This window comes from Tamandua tetradactyla, chromosome 4 (assembly GCF_023851605.1).
Source record: "Tamandua tetradactyla isolate mTamTet1 chromosome 4, mTamTet1.pri, whole genome shotgun sequence".
Taxonomy (NCBI): Eukaryota; Metazoa; Chordata; class Mammalia; order Pilosa; family Myrmecophagidae; genus Tamandua; species Tamandua tetradactyla.
The window spans coordinates 2,445,637-2,455,233 of record NC_135330.1 but is presented as its reverse complement, the minus strand read 5'-3'; the positions used below and the strand labels follow the sequence as shown (position 1 = coordinate 2,455,233).

General features: G+C 42.2%; 1 long non-coding RNA gene across 1 annotated transcript; it reads left to right on the top strand.

Annotated features, from left to right (window-relative positions):
• Positions 1–5,943: 5,943 nt before the first annotated feature.
• On the top strand, positions 5,944–7,715 carry LOC143678697 (uncharacterized). Its single transcript, XR_013173411.1, has 2 exons — positions 5,944–5,985; positions 7,072–7,715. It is a non-coding gene; the product is annotated as an uncharacterized LOC143678697 (long non-coding RNA).
• Positions 7,716–9,597: the final 1,882 nt, after the last annotated feature.

Here is a 9,597-nt window from a genome sequence, read left to right as displayed (position 1 = left end):
AAACAGGAAACTATAAATATAAATGTTGGAGAGGATGTGGAGAAATTGGGACACTTATGCACTCTTGGTGGGAATGTATAATGGTGCAACCACTATGGAAGACAGTTCGGTGGTTCCTTAGGAAACTGAATATTGAGTTGCCCTATGACCCAGCAATAGCACTACTTGGTATATACCCAGAAGAGCTGAAAGCAATGACACAAACAGACATTTGCACGCCAATGTTCATAGCAGCATTATTTACAATTGCCAAAAGATGGAAACAAACGAAATGCCCATCAACAGATGAGTGGATTAAGAAACTATGATATACACATACAATGGAATATTATGCAGCAGTAAGACAAAATGACATCCTGAAGCACAGGACAAGGTGGGTAAGCCTTGAGGACATAATGCTAAGTGAAATAAGCCAGACACAAAAGAATAGATACTGTATGACTCCACTTTTATGACTAGCATAAATGTATAATCAGAGGTTTATAATACAGAATAAAGGAGACTTAGAGATACATAGAAACTAGAAATGGGTGAACCATTGGCTAATGAACCATTAGCCAATGTAAGTAAATAGATAGGAGCAAAGGTGATTCTCTAGTGTAAATATTACCTAGAAGTAGGTCTAGAAGTAATATTACCATATTGAAGATGAACAAGATTGAAAGGGATTGTATAGACCCACACGTCCCACTGATTAACACTAGAAATATAAATTAGTTCATACAAGAACTACTTCAGAGGTATGATTTGTGTACAAAGTGTTTAAGTCCAGGATACAGGGGGAAAACTGCTATTGCACACTATGGGTTATGTTTAAAAGGAAAACATCAGCCCTACCATGGCACCAGCAGAGGTACATAATAGGGGGAGGGACAAGAGTTAAGAGGAGGTTTAGATCTCCTATTTGGCGAAGGTGTGTTTATTGGTTTTCTGTCTCCTGGGAACAATGAAATGATCTCAAATTGAGAATGCTGATGGACTGTGGGCTTTGGGCCTCTACATGATGCCTGATGAATGTAGGTGGCTGAAGGATGCACTGATGGAGAAGTAGATTGGCAAACGATGGGGCATACTTATGAACAGAGGTTGTGCTGCTACAGGAAGGAAAAATGTTATGAGGCATGCAAGGATGTGAATGAGCATGTGGGACATTTGGTGAGTCAAAATAAGCCAGAAACAAAACAACAACAATGGTGTGGTCATCTTTAGAAAATGCATATAGAAAACGGGGACTAGATTGTAAGCTTTTTATAGCAGACACGTTTAGTCCAGAGTGGTGATTATTATTTCTGGATTTTGAGAGGCTCTTTTATATATATTCACATATATATAACCCGATATTTAGAGATAAGAGCAAAGTTGATCAGGTTGGGGTTAAAGTAATTCAGAACACAGGGGTAAGGAAGACAATGTCTGCATTTTAGAACCACACATACTCTTTGAGATCAAAGGAAGAAAGGTTTATATGGTCTGGAAACAAAATTTTCTGCAGCACATAATCTAACTCAACCTATTTGTATAATTCATTTGAACAATTAAAACACAGGGAACCCAGAATATGAAAGAGGTCCTTCAATCCTGTACAGCTTAATGTAATGCCTGGAAACATCCTAGAGTATATTATGCAGAAATCAGAAAGGATTGGCAAAGTCCCTAGAGGGATGGGAGAAAAAATATGTAACTATTAAATTTTACCATCAGGCAATCCCCTTATAAGGTGTCAAGCTTTAGGGACACCCAAATCAATAGGTCATGCCCTTGATCTTGAGGCTTACCCTTGTGAAGCTTATGTAGGTAGCAGAGAAGCTTAGCCTACCTATAGGCATGCTTAAGAGTTACTTCAGGAGGACCTCTGTTGTTGCTCAGATGTGGCCTCAGTCTCTCTAAGCCCAACTCTGCAAGTGAAATCTTTGCCCTTCCCCTACGTGGGACATGACAACCAGGGGTGAAAGTCTCCCTGGTGGTGTGGGAGATGACTCCCAGGGATGAGTCCAGGCCTGGCACTGTGGCATTCTGATGAAAATGGGGAAAAGAAGTGTAATTAATAGGGTAGCAGTGGCAGAGAGAGTTCAAATAGAGTCGAGAGGCTACTGTGGAGGTTGCTCTTACACAAGCTTCAGTTAGACTTTGCTACCTATCATAACCTCTCAACCCCCAACCAGGACCATTCCAGCCAATCCTAAAGAACACCTAGGGCAATATATAAGATTTTACAAGGGTTCCATGCATTAGGATAAGGTTGTAGTTTCCAGAAAACTACAACCTTCAGATGTGTCCCTAGTCCAGATAAGTCCTGAAACCTAGAGGGCCCAGCCTCTCCAGAACACCAGATAGTTCCATCTCTGTACCCCATATTAGTGACAGACCCTTCCCATATGAAAAATTTAGAATTGCCATAGCCCAAACAACTCTAAAGAGAAGGATAGAAAGATCAAAGGTGACGGTGGAGTTATACAGAGAAGAAAGGATTTAACAAATGAATATGATTGCTGAATCATTACATTGATACCTTTTTAGGTCTCCAGTGTTTTAGAGCAGCTAGAAATAAAAACCTAAACTTGTGGAATTGTAACCCATGCCAAACTCTGAAATATGTTCTACAACTAATTGTGGTGCTTTGCTTTGAAATTTACTGCTTATATATATATATGTTATTTTTCACAAGAAAGAAAGAAAAAATCGACTGTGGTGATAAAAACATATATTTAAACCTACTAGCCTTCTATATTCTGGAGCAGTTAGAAGGAAAAATCTGAGAGGATCGTATGGTAGCCCATGACAAACTCTGGGATCTGTCCTGTAATTACTTGTTGAAGAGTGCTTTGAAAACTACTGCTTTTTTTGTGTCTTTGCTTTGTATATATGTTATACTATACGATAAAAAGTTTTAAAATATATAGTTTTTGGAAGAGAGAGAAACTAAAAATTGCTAATGTATGGAGCCCTATTTCTGCGAGTGGGTGGCAGGAGCAGGGCACACAGTGTAATCCTGCAGCTGGAATACTTTCTCACTGACCTCACAGTGCCTCTCCCATTTCCCAAAGTTGAGAGGGTGTAAGAGGCAGACACTCTTGATGAATAGTGAGCTCAGAAAATCAATTCCCTGTCAGTAAATATTTTTCTTTTTGGAATGGCACCCAATTAATCAAAATCCAATAGCCAGAGCTTGGAGACAAGTCCTGTGATGTAAGACCGAGTTAACTGTGCTGCTGGTTTATCACCTACACTCAACTCAGAGTATTTGACCACTGGTTACACGCTGCCTGAAGGCAGAAGCATGACAAATGGCATCCCAGTCCTGTCATCCTAGGAATCCATGAGCTGGGCTTCTGAGTAGTACTACCTGTGTGAGCCAAGGAACCAGTATCATGACCCTCCTTCCATCACTAAGATGTTAGGGACAATCCAAGAAGTGCAGACATACTTGAGTAATAGAGGCAACTCTCCACAGGGTGTATGGTGCATGTCTAGGTGTCAGTCTTGTGATTACCTTAAGTCACATGGAAGCGCCATTTGCAAACTCTCAGTGCTCTGCAATGCTGGTGATGTGTCATAAAACATCTATTTCCCACCCCATGCTTAACACTTTTCTAGGTGCAGATGATTTAGGGTTAAGGAGGTGCAGATGAGGTGACAAACAGATCACTCCAAACCTTAATTTCAAGAAGTGCTCGATCTCATTTCAGAGATGCATCCCACAAAGTAAAACACAGGTAGAGTGAGGAGCAGCCTGCTCAAAGTCATGAGCCGGATCAGCTGGAGAGAAGGATTTCTGAAGACAGAGGGCAAAGGAAACCTGTAGACATGGGATAGGGTCATATTGGAGAGGTCCTTGAACGCAAGGCAGAGGAGATCAGATTTCATCCTGGACCAGTGAAGTCTTTTGAAAATATTTCACTTAGGGGTGACTTGGCTATGTGCTTAACATCTAAACTGGGACACACTTGAGAGTAAAAAGAAGGTTTACACTAATTTATGCTGTCCAAAAGGCGTAATACAAAACTGTCCCTGGACATATGGCCACGCTATGAAAAAATTAGGAAATTATTTCTAGTAAAGTTTTAAGCAGAAGAAGAGGGATAAACCAGAAAGATGCTATACCAAAGCAAGCAAAAAACAAACAAACAAACAAACAGTATCCACGTATGTACACACACAAATGCTTAGTCTCCCTGTACATTCACATGCCCAACCATACACTCAGAATCAAACCCATATCGCCATCTTGCAACTACAAGCTGACTGACCTTACACTTCCTCTTTCTAGCTGCTCCATGCTCTGGATAATTTTAGATTCTCTCCCAAGATTTCAGTTGCTGACAGGAGGGGAAGGTTGCTTTTTATTTCACTTCTGGCTTTAACGTGCCTTCTTCTAATTAATTAGGTTTATTGTTGTTTTGGAAAATCTCACCATGGGGTTGTACACCAACCTGAGCCAGAAGCGAACTGATGCCCTTTACCTTCATCCACGGAGAGTGTAGGAATGGAAAACCATTTTCAAACAGAGAACACAGCAATGAAAATTTAGGGTTAAGGAGCAGCAAGGCATTTACAAAGCTCTTGGAGACCCTCCCCTCAGCTCACCTCCTGGGTCCCTGAATTTAGTGGTCTGTCCTCACCATCTCATGCTCTCACATTCCTTCTCTTTCTATGTGGGCTTCACTCTCTCCCACCACAAGGTCCCTTAGTCACTCTAATTATGCTTGTGATGTAGAGCCCTCCCACTCCACACAGACTCTTTTCCTGGCCGCCATTTCATATTCAAATGCATTGAGATATTTAGCAGAACAAAGGAATCTTGGACAGCAAAAGGGAATGATTGAAAGGAAACAAATAACCAAAAAAAAAAAAAAAACCCAGACAAAACAAAACAAAACCCAGATTCACCTTCCATTGAAAGCAGTTAGGATTTAAAAATGATATATATTTTCTTTTTTCATGAATGTGTAGGAATTTTATTTTTTGAGTGTCCATCATGCAAAGGCCTTTTACAGGGCACTTTCCTTATATTATCTTATTGATTAGTACAGTATCCTTGTGAGAATTTATTTTGCTCTAACTACAACAATAAAGTTGAGGAAACAAAAAAATATATAAAATTAAAACAAAACCCTAGAAGTGAGTCCAGTTAAATAGTTTTCACACAGACATATAGCTATTAGGTGACAGGACCAGGATTCTTTCCTAGATCTGCCTGACTCCAGGCTTTCAGAAACAATAGACTCCACCAAGGACAGCAAATTCTCCCATAAAGGGCTACAGGGTAAGTATTTTAGTTTTTGGAAGCCACAGGGTCTCTGTCCCAACTAGTTATGTCTGTCATAGTATAAAACTACCCATAGAAAATACATACAGGATTGGGCTTGACTGAATTCCAATAAAACTTTATGGGCACTAAAATTTGAATTTAATATACCTTCCATGTGTCATGAAGTATTTTTATTGTTAATTTTCTCCAACCGTTTAGAACTATCAAGTCTGTTCTTAGCTTTCAGGCAATGAAAATAGGCAGCAAGTCAGATGTAGGTACATACATCTGCAGTTTCCTGGGCTCAGATAGCCTGGCAGTATGACTTGAACCTAAAGAGAAGTGCAAAGTGTTTTCTAAATTATAGCCCAAATCAGGCTGCCAAGACCCAGTGAGCTAACGTCAGAGGGAATAAGAACCAAAGGACTTGGGGCCTGAGGCCCAACAACAGGTGCTATGAAGCCTTCATATCTGGCACACCCCAAGGAGAATGGGGCATGTCCTTTCTCCTGGCTGGGAGCCGCTGCCCTGAGCCCCGTGCAGGAGGCAGGTGAGGATCTGCCTGTCATCCCTGGGTGTCAAGGCCCCGTGGGCGGCAGCGGGCGGGTCCTCTCATGCCCAGGTCCTGGCTCACAGGCTGGGGTGGAGCCCGAGGCCAGGATAAAAGGCCTGGGGACCAGAGCACCTGCATCCATCACCTCCCAGGTGTGACGGACCCTGTGCCTGCCTGTGAGCCGGTGAGTGTCCCCGGGGCAGGAGATGGTCTTCCCCAGGACGGTGCTCAGACCAGAAGGGGTGGCTGGGGGAGCTTTGGGAACTGAGTGTCCCCTGGGTGGGAGACGGGCCTCCCCAGGATGATGCTCAGATCGGAAGCAGGAGGGGAGGCTGGGCAGGGTCTCGGGAAAGGGGTAAATTGGGGTCCACATTTTCAAAGGAAGGGAGTTCGAGGACACCTGAGGGAGGGTGTGCAGGAGAGAGTCTGGCACCTCCTAAGCTCAGGAGGTGGAAGGACTGGGTGACTGCACCTCTGGACTCTGGAGAAATCAGACTAATCTGCAGTGGGGTGGTTCCTTGGGACTAGGGACACTGGAAGGCAGAGCACTGGGCTCTACTCTGGAGTTTCCCAGAGGGAAGCACCCTTTGAAAATACAACCTTGCCCTCAACTGCAGGGGCAGAGAGCCAGGCAGTGGAGAGGGGACCAGAGATTCCTTTGGGTTTACTGGACCCATATATCCATGGTTCAGAGAACGTGTTTGCAAACTTCTCTGGATGAGTAGGTTACAAGGTGGGTGAGAGCCGCAAGGCCCAACATTACCTTGAGAAGGCGAGGAGCAGAGATCAGAACTCCGCATGGAGAAAAGGGCCAGCATTCAGTTCAAGGTCTGATGGATAGAGTGTCTCAAAACCTTCTTTTACAAAGTGAGATGGTAGCGCCAGGTCATCCCCAAGACCCTTTGCAATGCTGTCTGCACAGAATCAACCATCTTAAGAGTTATGACAAGAGGGAATGCTTGCTTTTTTTTTTCCTCCTAAGAAATAATTTCCCCTTAACTGGAAGACATAATTGGAATAATTTCTTCTTTTGTTTATAAGATGTTGACTATTGGATGCATTTTTAATATTGTTTGTCTTAGTTCACAACTTTGAGCAATGGAAAAATTCTTGTCTATCCTCCAAAGAGATGATGTGAAAGTTTGATAAAACCAGTAAAAGAAGTAAAAATATTGGACATTAATTTTCTATGATTTGAAGGAGTGCCAAAGGACAAGAAGAGTAGGGCATCTCTGTGTCCTGGGTCTGACTGTGTGTGACTCTCCCCCAGCTCCTGCCCGCCTGCCGAGATGTCCTGCCAGCAGAGCCAGCAGCAGTGCCAGCCCCCTCCCAAGTGCCAAACTCCTAAATGCCCCCCAAAATGCCCTCCTAAGTGCCCCCCCAAAGCTCCAGTCTCTTCCTGCTGCAGTGTCAGCTCTGGGGGCTGCTGTGGCCCCAGCTCAGGGGGCTGCTGTGGCCCCAGCTCCGGGGACTGCTGCAGCTCTGGGGGTGGGGGCTGCTGCCTGAGCCACCACAGGCGCCGCAGATCCCACCGCCGCAGGCACCAGAGCTCTGACTGCTGCAGCCAGCCCTCGGGGGGCTCCAGCTGCTGCGGAGGGGGCAGTGGTCAGAGCTCAGGAGGCTGCTGCTGAAGTGGACTGAGCTGTGAGAATATCTGACTTCAGGGATACAAAGACCTGAGGACGCCCTCTTCCTCCTGAGCCTGCCTGAATGGCTGAGGGGTCCTGGCAAAAGCCTGAGCTCTGGACCATTGGATCCTTCTTTCTTCGGGTCCAGGAGTCAGAGTCTTGCCCTAAAATGAAGATGCTGACATAGGACCTTGTTTCTGTGGCCCAAACACAAACCCTGTTTCCCTCCACAGTTTAAGTTCTTGCATTCTACTGCCTAAAACGAAAAATAAAAAAGGAATCTGCAGACCACCTTGCTATAGGCTGATTTATTTTTTCTTGCTTGTGATACCGTCGCCCACCCCCTTTTTTGCTCTGTGGGTAACAGCTGGGCGGACAGAGGATGGGGGTGAGGAGGCAGGAGGGAGACGTTGGCTCTGTGAATGTTTGCATTTTCCCCATCTCTGTGTTTTCCCTCTTAACCCAAACCCAAATCAGCATTAATTGTGAATATCACTTCTCCAACATCCGGTCCCCTTCAGATGTCCAGTCCTGTCCCTCAGGCAAAGCCTGGAGGCACTTTCCTCCTTCTTCCGACAGCAACCCCTCACCCAAGTGCTCTCCGTTTTCTTCATCACCCTCACCGACTCTTCCTCTCTTCAGTGTGTGTGTCTATAAATAAACCCAAATCTATAAATATCTATATGTACAAATACAAATCTACAAATCCTTATTCTTAAAAGTTTTAGGCACTTTTATTGTTGTCTAATTTACGTGCAATACAAGTCACTAATTTTAAATATAAAGTCAATGAATTTTGCCAAATACATACCATCATGTAACTACAATCGCAATCAACACTCTAAACATGTATTTGATAATTTCTAAAATCATTATTTGGAGAAAATTTTAAGAATAGCATAAAATCCACAACATGTCAGGATAAATGTTGATACATCTAACTAACCATGTAAAAATTAAATTCTATGAGGCAAAAAGTATGATTAAAAAGATGGGAGGTTAAAATCTTAACTTGGAACTTGGGAAAATATAATACATATGATAAGGATAGGATTAATATTCCTAATAAAATCGGGTTCATATAATCTAAGAAAAAACAAGGAAACGTTCTGTAAATATTTGGTCAGGGTCACAAATGACACATTCTAAAAAGCAAGAAAAGAAAGAAGAAAGAAATATCAATAGCCATTGAAATTAGATTGGAAAAAAGAACAAAGAAGAAATATAACTTTTCTTGTTGGAAGGGAGCTATTAGACACATGATACTTTGGCATCCATTAAAAACTCATAAAACTCATTGTTGATGAGGGAATGTGCAAAGGGTTTCACTCTCTGTAGTTGAGAAGGCATAACTCTTTAGGGGAGAAATTTTGTGATCCATTCATTCAACAAATATTACAGGGGTAGATGAATCAGCATTTAAAATGCACATAACCTTTTACACAAAATTTGCTCTGGGAATTTTTCAAATGAGATAAAAATATAATATTGAAAGGACAGGTGCATGTGAATTTTCACTGCAATGATTTAGAAGCAACAGGAGAATTCAGTGTGGTTGTGGTTCATAAGGTCAATAAATTAAAAATTATAACACAAGCAACAGTTAGAACATGTAATCTTGGAAGATGTACTTAAACAACCTAAATTTCCCCCACTTAATCCATTTCCAGATATGCAATTTAGTGGCGTTAAGGGAATAACTTTAAGAAAAGTAATGATAAAATATAGAACTGTACAAAGAATGAGCTCTAAGGTAAACTATAGCTAATAGTATAATAATAATAATATTGTGTCATCAATTGTAACAAAGCAACCACATTAATCCAAAACACTAATAACAACGAAAGTGTGTGTTTGAGGAGGTAGATACCTGGGAACTCCGTGCTCCCTGCATGATTTTTTGTCTGTTTTTTGCATGGGCAGGCACCAGGAATCGAATTTGGGTCTCCAGCATGGCAGATGAGAATTCTGCCACTGAGCCACTGTGCCCAACCACCCCCTGTATGAAATATTTTTGAGAGTATAAACATGTTTATTAAATGTTTTCAGAGTTTATTTCTTTTGTTTATATATTAGCAAATACTATTGATCCATTCTCTTGTCTGAATATCGTAAAGAATTTAAAATTTTAGTTGCACGAACTGCCTACAGTCATCCTAAAAACACCA